A 12,488-nucleotide genomic window follows, 5' to 3' on the forward strand; every position below is an offset into this window, starting at 1 on the left:
GATTTAATGGGATTTAATGACATCCACCACCGCTTGGACTTTAGAAAATGGTCTATTCTCCATTTTGATCCCTTATCTATTTAAAATCTATAGCGATTAAGTTTTACCACTTTTACAATTTAGTCGTTATACTTTAATTAAACAATCCAATCACTAAAATTTCTGGACCAAAATTCAATTCACTTATAATACGAATCTATAAATATTTAATTAAACTCTTTTTACAGAAACGATGTCCCGATATCTAATTTTTCAAAACTACTTAAATTTAGGACTGAACCACTTGTACTTAACTAATTATCTAATTAAATAAAATTACCAAATCAAAATTCACTATATCACAATACTTGACTCATAAATACTAACTTATCAAAATATAGTTCGAAATAACTATTTCTAACACCACTAAAAAACAATTATTTTAATAATAACTAAAAAAAACTCAATAATCCCATCCCAATCGTGTGATGTATATTTAATTTAATGATATGCCTTCTGATATAAAATTGAAAAGCAAAAAAGTTCAACTAGTAAAATTCAACTTTGTTTCTTTTTATGATAAGAATGTTTCATTAAATTTTACAACTAAGAATAGAAACTATAAAAATCAAAACTTACCTCTGAATCAAGATGAATAGCAGCAATTGTCAAATGATAAGATAATATTTAGGGGAAAAAATAGAAAATTGAAGCGTGAATAGTAATCTCAGTGATTACTGCCGAATCGGATACAAAAGTTTCAATAAGGGTTAGGATGTGGCGAAAATTTTTTAGATTAATGACTAAAACTTAAGAAAAAAATGAATTCACAATAAATATAGTAATTCGAATTCATAAAAAATGTTGTAAATCAATCTAAACCTAATTGGTCCACCTTCTACTACTCTTCCTAAGCTGAAGTCTAAAAATTTCTACAATTATGAAGCTTTTGGACGTCCATAAACCTTTAAGAAAATATATTGGTTAAGTGTACGCTTAATGCTACTTTTTTTTTTTTTTCTTTTTGTGAAGCTCAAGCTTTTCTAAATATGCTCTAAACAATGATTAAAGAAACTCTGTTCAAACTTTTAATTTAGTTATTTAAAAAATGTTTAATCCTCTCCTCTCTCTCTCTCTCTCTCTCTTAAGATAAAAAACCAATAATGTTATGTAGTTTTAAAGATAGGTTAAAAATGGATAACGGCATTAAATTAAACTATTTAGACACTTAGAGTTGACAACTAGGGTTTATAAGCTCATGGGTGAGCCTTCAAACTCATAATAATCATTCCATAATTGGAGTTGAGTTAAACAAATTATTACTGCAACATTAATGAGTTAATCCAATAATTCAGAATATTTATTTTTCGGGGGAGGGGGAGGGGGGCAAATTACATCTCTCAACAAGACTACGTGAGTCCCTTAATTCTCTCAAATATTTCATTTATATATATAATTTGTAATTAAAAACGAATAAATCTCATTTTGTAAAAATAATTGTACCAACAAACCAAGTTAAATTTTAAGTTTAATAAGTTGAATATTTTCTCATTTCCCATTATTAGAAAAATAATTGCTTTTCAGTATTTAGTGGATCTCATATATGATGAAATATGATTAGTTACTAGTATAATCATAGCACCAACAAGTTTTATATGAATAGATAAAGTATATTGTACTTTCAAAGAGTAAACTTCGATTAAAACCTTTGAATTAACATTTTTTGGAGAGAGAATTACAAATCTCGAAAAGATTAGTCTAAAATATTTGATGAATCAATCATTGCAATGTACGATCAAACAAATAACCATAATTCAAATAAGATCACCATATGGTAAGACTTAAATCAAAAGAAATTTTGACAAAACTCGTATATGATGAAAGCCGAATGTTGAAGTTCCATTTGACCTCTAGCTTCCCTACTTTGATTGGCATCAACAACTGATTCGGTCTGTTAATTTCGTTGAATCAGAAGAAGTTGTTAACGTTGGAGCTAACCCTACAAGTCACCATTAAATTAAGCTGAAGATGCCATGTACTTAGCTATTTCTCCTGCTCTACTTTGTTAGGGGAAACATCCTATTCCTATGGTATAATTAATTTTACAGTTTTAAGAAGTGGATTAAGTTAAATTCATCCATAGCTGTAATTGGTTGCCAGTTGCCACTAAAATTGGCATTATTATAATTGTACGTAAAGCTGAGTATTTACTACACAACACACAGCGTACGGTCATCGACCAAATATTAAATTATTCACAGGTTTCTTTATGCCTTTGCCTTCGACTCCGTCCTTGCTTCCTACCCCCCATCAATTTGGTACCTCTTCTTTAATAGCTTATGGATGAGACCTTTTTCCCGTTGCCCAACTTGCTAGTTGGTAAAGACAAATAATAACATTTCATATAAATTTTTTTAAGCAATGCAAATAGCTAGTTAATTTTAAACTAATAAGAAAAGTAAAATGCACACCCTTTTAGTTTGTTGTTCGTTGGATTGCAAACGTAGTGAAACATGTTATTGCGCAGCTAATAAAAAGACAAAACCGGTTGGTTGACATTTTTCACAGTATGTTGTTTGATTTGTTGTTACATTTAGCAGGAAACTTTTCTGTTTGGCTTTTACAGCTGGATATGAGTAGCTGGTTTTTATGGACTCTGTTATCTGGAATTTAAGGTGATTGTCAGATCATGTTATATTCAACATAAGTGTAATTATATATTTTTAAATATTTTAACTTTTTAAAGTTTAATATATTATTTAGTGTACGAATTTAACAATTTTTTTAATAGAGCATTGTTGATACAAATATTTAATAAGGGAGGAGGTAATAGTGGTGGCAAGGAGGCCAAATCACATAGAATAGGAGAGAACTAGAGTAAGAGGGGAATAAGGTGAAGTTGGAAAGGTAATGGAGCCTGAGTAGTGAGGATAAATGCTTAAGGTTGCTGAAGGGGAGAAATGTCCTTTCTTCATAATTCCTTGGGGGTGTTTATAGGGAGAATGTCCCATGTCTAGTAGTGTCATATTATTAGGGGTGTTCATAGTTCAGTTAAAACTAAATTAACTGACCAAACTGATCTAATTCGGTTAATCAATAAGTGGCCAAATTTAGTTCGATTGGAGGTTGATTAATGATTTTTTAGTATTTCGATTATCGGTTAATTCAGTTTGAAATCGGGTAATTAACCAAATTAACTAATTAATTAAAATAAATAATAAATAATATATATAGTATATATTAACCCATTTGGCCACCCCCTAGCCGAGGTCCTACTATAAACCCAAATACTCAATCCAAATATGCATTTATAAACCGAAGTCAACTTAGTAATTAGTTTCATTATAAAATTAACTTATATTACATAAATAATTTAATAAAATACCCCAAAGACTAAAAACAAGATGTCGAACACTAGTGGCGAATCTAGAGGGGCGTTGGCATGGGCCCGACCCCCCCCTAAAATGTAAAATTACTATTTAAGCCTTTAAATTTGTTTCAAAATTTTAAATTAGTAAAAGTAAAATTGTACTTTGGCCCACTTAAAATTATTAAAATTTAATTTAATCCTTTAAAAATTATAAAGATATAGACTATAAAAAATTAAAATTTCATTCGGCCCCTCCTAAAAGATTGTTCTAGCTTCACCCTTGTTGAACAACCCTAATTCTTAACTAGACAATCCTTAAATCTCTTAAAATCAGAAACTTCCTAATGTTAACTATCGGCAGCCTAACACACTCACCAGTCACCATTGTCCGAAAAGATAGTTTCAAAATCTCCCAAATCACCCTCATTCAAAATCATGCTTCTACTCAATTGTCTTTGACCTCAAAATGCGAAATCAAGAAACCCTTAACCCTTGTTAAAAAAAAATCTAATCCACCCAAATCCATTAGTTTAGAACAAAATACAAAGATCTATATAAGTCTTGTGTTTCATTTGGCCTTCGTTGATTTACAGGCTTGATTTTCTTTGATCCCTTACTCTGGTTTGATTTTTATAGTTATTTATTATTTTACAAGAGCTAATGTGTGTCTATCTATGGATTTCGTTAAACTTTTGTTTGGACATTGCCTTATTATAGTCATGATCGAATTTTGGGTTCTTTTTCTTCTTTGTCGATTGCCATTGATGTTGTGGTTGGTCTTTGATTTATTACTTTTTTCTTTACTTTTCATCCAGTGTTCAATTAATTTGGTTAACTGGCCGAATTAACTGAAATATTTCGGTTCGGTTAATGTATTTGAAAAAAAATTCAATTCGGTTAATGGTTAAATTGTTTTACATTTTGGGTAATTCGGTTAATGGTAGTTCAATTTAGTTACGACCGTTTGAACACCGCTACTCGTCATTAACAATATGGATAGTGGCCCACTCATGTGGTCAGCCAGGTGGCAGATGAATTGTCATCAAGTATGACACTGCTCTAACATTCCATCTGCTGAGGTAGTACAAGGTTGTTACACCTCAGTGGTCCCCTATAGGTCTCCTCTTAGTGGTGGGTGCATCCCCACTAAAGATCAGATGCCCTGATAGAGAATCCGATGATTTGCTAGTGGCTTGATGAAGAATGGGGCATGAGTGACCAGTCGAACAATGTAAGGCGAAGGGACATCTATAGGTGCTTCTCAAGTAGCTTATCATAGTGCCATGTGTCCAAGTTGGGTTGGGGTATAACAAGTATTTTTGTTTTTTTTTTTTGCTTCAATATTATATATGTATTTGACAAAAGTTATTATACATTTTTATACCTAAAGGTAAACATATTAATTTTTGAGTATTTATTTTGGGTTTTCAAGTTGATTTGATTAAACCAACATATGTTGGCTGTAAAGGTAAGGCACACTGTAACAACCCGTTTTTTGTCAAATCAGAACAGTGATTTCGGGACCACAAATCTAAAGTATAAATATTTATTTTATTATTATTTTAATATGTACAACATGAATATATGATGGTGTGAAAATTTTGTTAAGAAATTTTATCGTTTAAATAGTTAATTTGAGAAAAATGACTAAATCGCATAAAATGCAAAAGTGTTGTTCTATTAGCTAAAGGTGTCAAATAGCTATAGAACCTTAAATTCAAGGTCCTTAAGTAGTAATTAGACCATTAACATGATATTTTATGATAGTGGCTTGGTAAATTTGAAATAATTAATGTTCATTAAGGTTATTTTTGTAATTTGGTTAATATAGGTCAATTAAATAAAAAAAATGAATTTTGTTGTCCATCTTCATCTTTTAGTCAAATTTTGCAAGAAGAAAAGCCAAAGAATTAGGTTTCATTCGGCCATTGATTTATAAGCTCAATTAGGTATGATTTTGGTCTCGTTTTTAATGATTTCTATGTTTTTGATATCGTTGCTTCTTATTCTAGCTAGCCCGTACCCTAGATTTTGAAATTGTTAAAGATTTATCATGTTGCTATTGTTGAATGCTTGAGTAATTTGATGAATTATGATAGATTTGGAAGGTTTAATGTTAATTTAATAGTTTTTGTAAAGTGATTTTTTGACAAAAATGTCAAAAAGGGATTAAATTGAGAAAATGTGAAATGTGGTGGTTAAAAGTGTGAATAAATTAAAAATATGGGCTGCTAGTAACATGTGTTAAATTCGTCTAGAAATGGGTTTGTACTAAATTACATGAATTTGCAATTTTATATGATAAGGACTAAATTGTGAAAATATGAAACATTAGGGGCATATGTGTAAATTTGTCAAATTGTAAATTATAGGCTAAATTGAATAGATCGAATGCTGAATATGCTAAATTTGATAATTTATAGATCAGGATAAGCCGAGATTGGGATTAGATCGGGGAAAAGGAAAAGTGGACTAAAAGTTGATAATTTCCATTTGAGCAACTTGAGGTAAGTTCATATAATTAGAATTGAATGTTTTTAAATACTTGTAAATTATTTGAAATGAAAGTATAATTGAGTAAATGGTATTATTGAGTTTGAATGCCTGGTTGATGAGAATTATTGAATACCGAGTCTCATTTGAATAAAGTCGTAGGATACGAATGACATGTTAATAGGGTTACAGTTTTGGATAAGATCCTACATGTGTTGCGGACTCACTATAGCTCGTATAAGCTTACCGATATATCAGCTCATAAGAGCTTAGTGTTTTGGTAAGTAGTTGATAAACCGTAATTTATACATATTTTTACCCCATGTTTAACGCATTTTATAAATGATTTGCCATAAGAATTGGTGAATTCGATGCTCCTAATGTTTTAATTTCGTGTTTTATACTTAGGAGAGCGAAAGGAACGAGAAACAGCCCAAAAACGGAGAAAATGGTCCAAAGTACGAGATCAAAACAGCCTGGACCTCCTCACACGGGTAGACCACACGGTCGTGTCAATCTGGCAGAATTGAAGCACGATTCACACGGGTATAGCACACGTCCGTGCCATTCTAACAGGCTTAAACACGGCCTGACGTAATCGCACATGGGCGTGTCCTTGTCGAGCCCAAATTAAGTCCAATTCGAAAAATGTCACTTTTGAGGGCTTCTAGGCATTCCAAAGCCTATAACTACACCCTAGAGGAGGAAGAAAAATGAGGCGGAGAAAGGGGAGTAAGGAATTACTCCAAAGAAGCCGATTGATCCATCTCAGAAGGCGAATTCATCATCAAGACTGAAGATCTCTCCCCAATTTCCCTTCAGGAGTTTTGGGTTTTCTTTATGTTTTGTATTCTTTATTCTTCTGAGATGTTTTCTTATTTAGTTATGAACTAAACCCCTAAATGCCTAAGGGGGATGAAACCTAAGACGAATCTTGTTATTATTTTCTGAATTGTATGATAAATATTTAACTTGTTCTTAATTATGTGTTCTTAATTCTTGCTTTAATATCCCAGGATACTGACACAAGACACGCTCTTATTCAGAGGAGGAATAGACCCTATCTAAGAGTACATTTGCCATAATTAAGCGGAGTTGATTGCGCGCCTAGAAATAGGGTGAAAAGATTTTGCCAGATTAGGGTGAAACCTAATAAGGGGATCCATAGATCAAGTTAATGCAACCTTAGAGTGTTAATTAGAGAAAAGTCTCGGTTATTCAATCTAAGGATTAGACATTATTAGTCTTGAATAGGGATAATAACATAACTTAGGGATCTCCATGGAACAAGTTGAATGAATAAATCGTCTGATTCGGAGCCAGAATAACAAGTAAAGTCTAGGTGGATTTTTCCTTAGGTATTGTCTCAAGTCAATCGATTTTCCCAAAAGCAATTCCCCAATTCTTTTCTCTGTGCGTTCTTAGTTTAGATAATTAGTTAATTAAAACAAACCCCATTATTCTTAGGCTAGATAATAAAAAGACAGTCATTACTAGTACTTTTAGTTCCTTTGGGTTCGACAATCCGATCTTGCTAAAACTATACTACTGTTCGATAGGTACACTTGCCTACATCACGATAATAGTTAATTCAAGAACGAGTAATAATAAATATTTAAAACCTATCACGAAACCTTACAATCAAGTTTTTGGCGTCGTTGTCGGGGAGCCGGGGAACTGAAATATTAGGAACACTCAATTTTTATTACTTTATCCATTTATTTTTCTTGCAATTTAATTTAATATTATTATTTATTAACTTTCTTTTTCCTTCTCTTGGCAGGTTTTCATAGTTTATGACTAGAAGAAACCCGTCGGGACCATTACTGTTTGACAAAGAAATCGATCGCACAGTTCGTAGAAACCAAAAAGAAACAAGGCGAAGCTTAAGATACACAGAGAACGAGCAAGAAGACGATACTCAACCCCCAACAGAAGAGATGGCTAAAAACCAAGGCAATCAACTACCTCCTGCAATTGTGGTTAATCAAAATCCTGCTCCACGCACTATGTATGACTATGCTAAACCTTCTTTAATAGGAACTGAGCCAAGTATAGTTAGACCTGCTATTACTGCGAATAATTTCGAACTAAAACCTAACACAATTCAGATGATACAGCAGTTTGTTCAGTTTGATGGTGAATTTTTTGACCCAACACTCACTTGGCGAATTTTTTTGGAATTTTGCGACACTTTCAAAATTAACGGCGTTTATGATGATGCCATTCGCCTCAGTTATTCCCCTTTTCACTGAGAAACAAAGCTAAACAGTGGTTAAACTCGTTACCACGAGGGTCTATCACTACTTGGGAACAAATGACCGAAAAATTTTTGCTAAAATATTTTTCGCCAGCTAAAACGGCTAGGTTACGTAATGATATCTCTTCTTTTGTGCAGATGGATTCAGAAACACTCTACGGTGCATGGGAAAGATACAAGGACCTTTTGAGAAGGTGTATTCACCATAGGTTACCGCTTTAGCTCTAAGTACAAACATTTCACAATGGTCTGAATTCTTCGACTTGGCAATTGGTTGACGCAGCTGCTGGCGGAACCATCAACAATAAAATACCGGAAGATGCCTATGAGTTTATAGAAGAGATGTCACTGAATAACTATCAGTGGCAAGTCATGAGGACAAAGCCAACGAAAACAGCTAGCGTTTATAACGTCGATTCTGTCACCATGCTCTCTAATTAGGTAGAATTCTTAAATAAAAAGATTGATGGTTTTCTTAATTCTTCACAGGTTCACCCAGTAATGCAATGCGAAGCAAGTAGTGGTGGAACAAACCATTTGGAATACCAACCTTATGGCCACAACATGGATAACGAGCAATTAAATTACATGGGTAATAATCCTCGACCTTAAAACAATCTATACAGTAACACTTATAATGCAGGTTAGAGGAACCACCTCAATTTCTTGTCGGGCGGTCAAGGAAATCAAATACCACAACATCCTCCGGGCTACCAACAACCACCCTACCAACAAGAAAAGAAGCCAAACCTTGAAGAGATGCTCTCAAAGTTTATATCAGTGTCAGAAACCCGTTTTCAAAATACTGAGACAGCACTTAAAAATCAACAAGCATCGATCCAAGGACTCGAAACTCAGATAGGCCAGCTAACCAAACTAATCTCCGAACGACCACAAGGTAGCTTACCAAGTAATACTGAACCTAACCCATGGGAACACCTCAACGCAATTAGTACTCAAGATAAGAAATGATTCATTGCGTCCGAGCCAGAATTGATGCAAGAAACTGTGGTGAGCAAAGGTAAAAGTGAGGTAAGTCACAACAAAACGGTGAATGAAGAATATAAACCTCGTGTCCCATATCCTAACGTGATAAGGAAAGACACCTCAGGTGAACAATTCGGTAAATTCCTTAAACTTTTGAAAAAATTACATATAATCTTACCATTTATTGAAGCTCTGTTGCAGATGCCGAATGCAATGAAATTTTTAAAAGAGCTTTTAGTAAATAAGCGGAAGTTGGACGAAGCGTCGCATGTGGAGCTAAACGCAGTCTGCTCAACTATTCTACAGAATAAGCTACCCCACAAATTGAAAAATACTGGGAGTTTTACAATTCCCTGCTTAATTGGTAGTTTAGATATAAATCATGCATTAGCTGATTTAGGGGCTAGTATTAACGTCATGCCTTACAAAATGTTTAAGCAACTAGGTCTTGGGAAACCTAAACAAACTAGGATGAGCATTCAATTGGCAGATAAAACTATAAGATTTCCTAGGGGTATTATTGAAGGTGTACTATTGAAAGTAGATAAGTTCATATTTCCCGTTGATTTCGTTGTTCTAGACATAGAGGAGGATAATAACACCCCTTTGATTTTAGGGAAGCCCTTTTTAGCAACTGCTAAAACCATCATTGATGTTGGCACAGGTGAACTCACACTCCGAGTGGGAGACGAAACAATCACCCTTCAAGCTCGAAACTCTAGCAACACATCAGGAATTGAAGGTGATCATCTAAACCATTCTGCTAAAACTAACAATATGGTACAACCTACTTTGCAGAAAATGAGTCTGAAGGAAGCACATGAGTTGCTCTCAAGCAACAGTAGAGAACCTGTTCATGAAGATCGAAGATTACAAATTGGGGAACTCGATGAATGGCAGACGCACAAACTAAGAACATACGATAAACTGAAACTACGCCAAAACGAGCTCGATACCTCTCCAAATCAACTTAAGGTTGGTAATAGAGTCTTACTAGATGCCGCAAATCTACACATTGTCACCACCATACCAAATGAAGAAATACCTCTTACGGTACTCAGTATTTTTCCATTCAGTACGGTGGAGGTGAGTCATCCTAGGTTCGGCACTTTTAAGGTAAACAACACTTGTTTAAAACCTTATTTTGATGAGACTAATAGTAGGAATGAGGAGTATAAACTCCTCGAACCACTATGACCATACAACGGAGAGGTAAGTCGAGCTTAGACTATAAATAAGCGCTTCTTGGGAGGTAACCCGAGCACTAACAATATTAATTTCTTTAAATTTTGGTATTTAACTCCTAACTTACTAATAGAAATCTTGAATACAGGTGTTTCCACAGAGACACGGTCAGGCACACGGGCGTGCTTAAGGCCGTGTGAAAATAGGGCAAAAGATTTCCCCAACACGGGCTACGATTAAACGCCATAGCCGTGCGATACTGCCGTGGTCGAGCCTGCTAAAACAACACGGGCGTGCGACACGCCCGTGTCTAACACCCATGGTCAAACCTGTTAAAATAACACAGACGTGGGGATTGAACACACGGGCGTAGGAGAAGCGAACAAAGCTAGACACGATCGTGCGACACGGCCGTGTGAATCCACACACCCGAGGAACACGGGCGTGTACTAAATGTCAGATGCGTCTAAATTTGAAATTCCCAAATCAAACGGGCTGAAATTAGGGGACACGGGCATGTGCCATGGCCGTGTGCCCCAAAATCTATAAATGCCCTGCACTATTCATTTTCTTCCCCATTTAAAAACCCTAACCTAGCTGCTACAACTCCACACGGCCCCTTGCCACGCTGGTGCGCCGCCTTCAACTTCATTTTTGACGCTCAATCTCTCTCCCTTAGCGTTTGTTTACTCTTTTCACTTCTATTTTACTTATTACTAATGCTTATTATTACAATAATTTCCATTTCTTTTGAACTATCTTCCATTTTTGTTCATTACTTTATCATTTGGTTTGCATTTTTAGTTAGTTATTATATATTGCATGTTAAATCAAGTGATTAGGAAACTTCATACCCATGATTTTACCATGCTTATCCTCATGATACTCCCATGCCAATATCTCTCATGTAATTTGCATTGTTCAATTATTTCTTATACATTTCATGTTGTTAGGAAAGCTTCATTCTTTTACATATGCCATTACTACATACAATGACAAAGTCACGAAATTATTATATTAATTATGTTTGGTTGTGGCTGAAAGTCTGCTTTTTAGTTGTAAATTGTATTCCTTTTACTTCGACCACTCATCAAGATGACTTGATGATTCTAATCGCAAGTACCATGTCATCGTCAAGAGGAAAGAAAACCGCCGTACCTGTTTCAAAGAAGAGAAAGTGAGCGTCCTCTTCCGCAACTGCGAAAATCCATCACCCTCTCCTACAGTTTCCCCGAGGGCACTAGGAAGAATTATTCCAAATACTTCGGGCCCGACCCTTAATTGCGGACCGCTGCATCGACTGGGCTGCCGTTGAACAAGTCTAGATGGCTGACGCGATTCGGGCTCTCCTAACCACCGACCCTTGGGAGCTTTTTTTCGGGATTATCGAGTTGACATACCTCGAGCTCACGATGGAACTATGCTCAACATTCCATCTCTAGACCGTAATGGCAAGGTATGATGATCCCGGCACGGTCCAGTTTCGCCTAGGCAGATTAATCCGCCAGCTAAGCGTCCCAGAGTTCGGTGCTGCTCTAGGCCTATATACGGAGAAATTTCGCGAGGAGAATGAACTACATGCTCTCAGTCACCACATACATATCTCTCCCTGGAAGTGCTGGCACACTTTGGCCTTTAGCACGGCCTCGTACAATCCTAGCCGCTCCAAGGCATTAGTTTTACTACCATCCCAGAGGTACTAACACGCTAATTTAGCTCACACGATTACAGGGAGGTGAGAAAGCACTGGCGTCGTCAACACCCACGACGTCTACTTCTTATGGTGCATGTCGCAAGGGCACGTCATCGACCTTGCCTATTTCATTTCCCTTGCGATTCAGCACCAGACAGAGCGGCATCGGAAGGGGGTCATCTCCATTGGTCCCTATGTGACTAGGCTGGCCCGACCCAAGAATCATCCCTAACCCTCATCGGCTAAATGTCTCCACAAGGCATCTCAAGCATGCTTAGCATGAGGATGATCGAGAGGCGCTGAGGCACCTACCCTCCCCAGTATCGTCTCGCCTAATATACCGAGGAGGAGGCCTACGAGGACATTCCTGATGATGTCCCCCCACAGCACGAGGACCCACCAACTAAGCCACCACCACCCGCTCGTCCAGTTCATACGACGACTTCATATGCTGACATCTCTGAGCGTTTCACCCTATTCGAGCAATAGTGTTTTCAACGATTTGACAACATTAATGCTAC

This window comes from Gossypium arboreum, chromosome 10, assembly GCF_025698485.1.
Source record: "Gossypium arboreum isolate Shixiya-1 chromosome 10, ASM2569848v2, whole genome shotgun sequence".
Taxonomy (NCBI): domain Eukaryota; kingdom Viridiplantae; phylum Streptophyta; class Magnoliopsida; order Malvales; family Malvaceae; genus Gossypium; species Gossypium arboreum.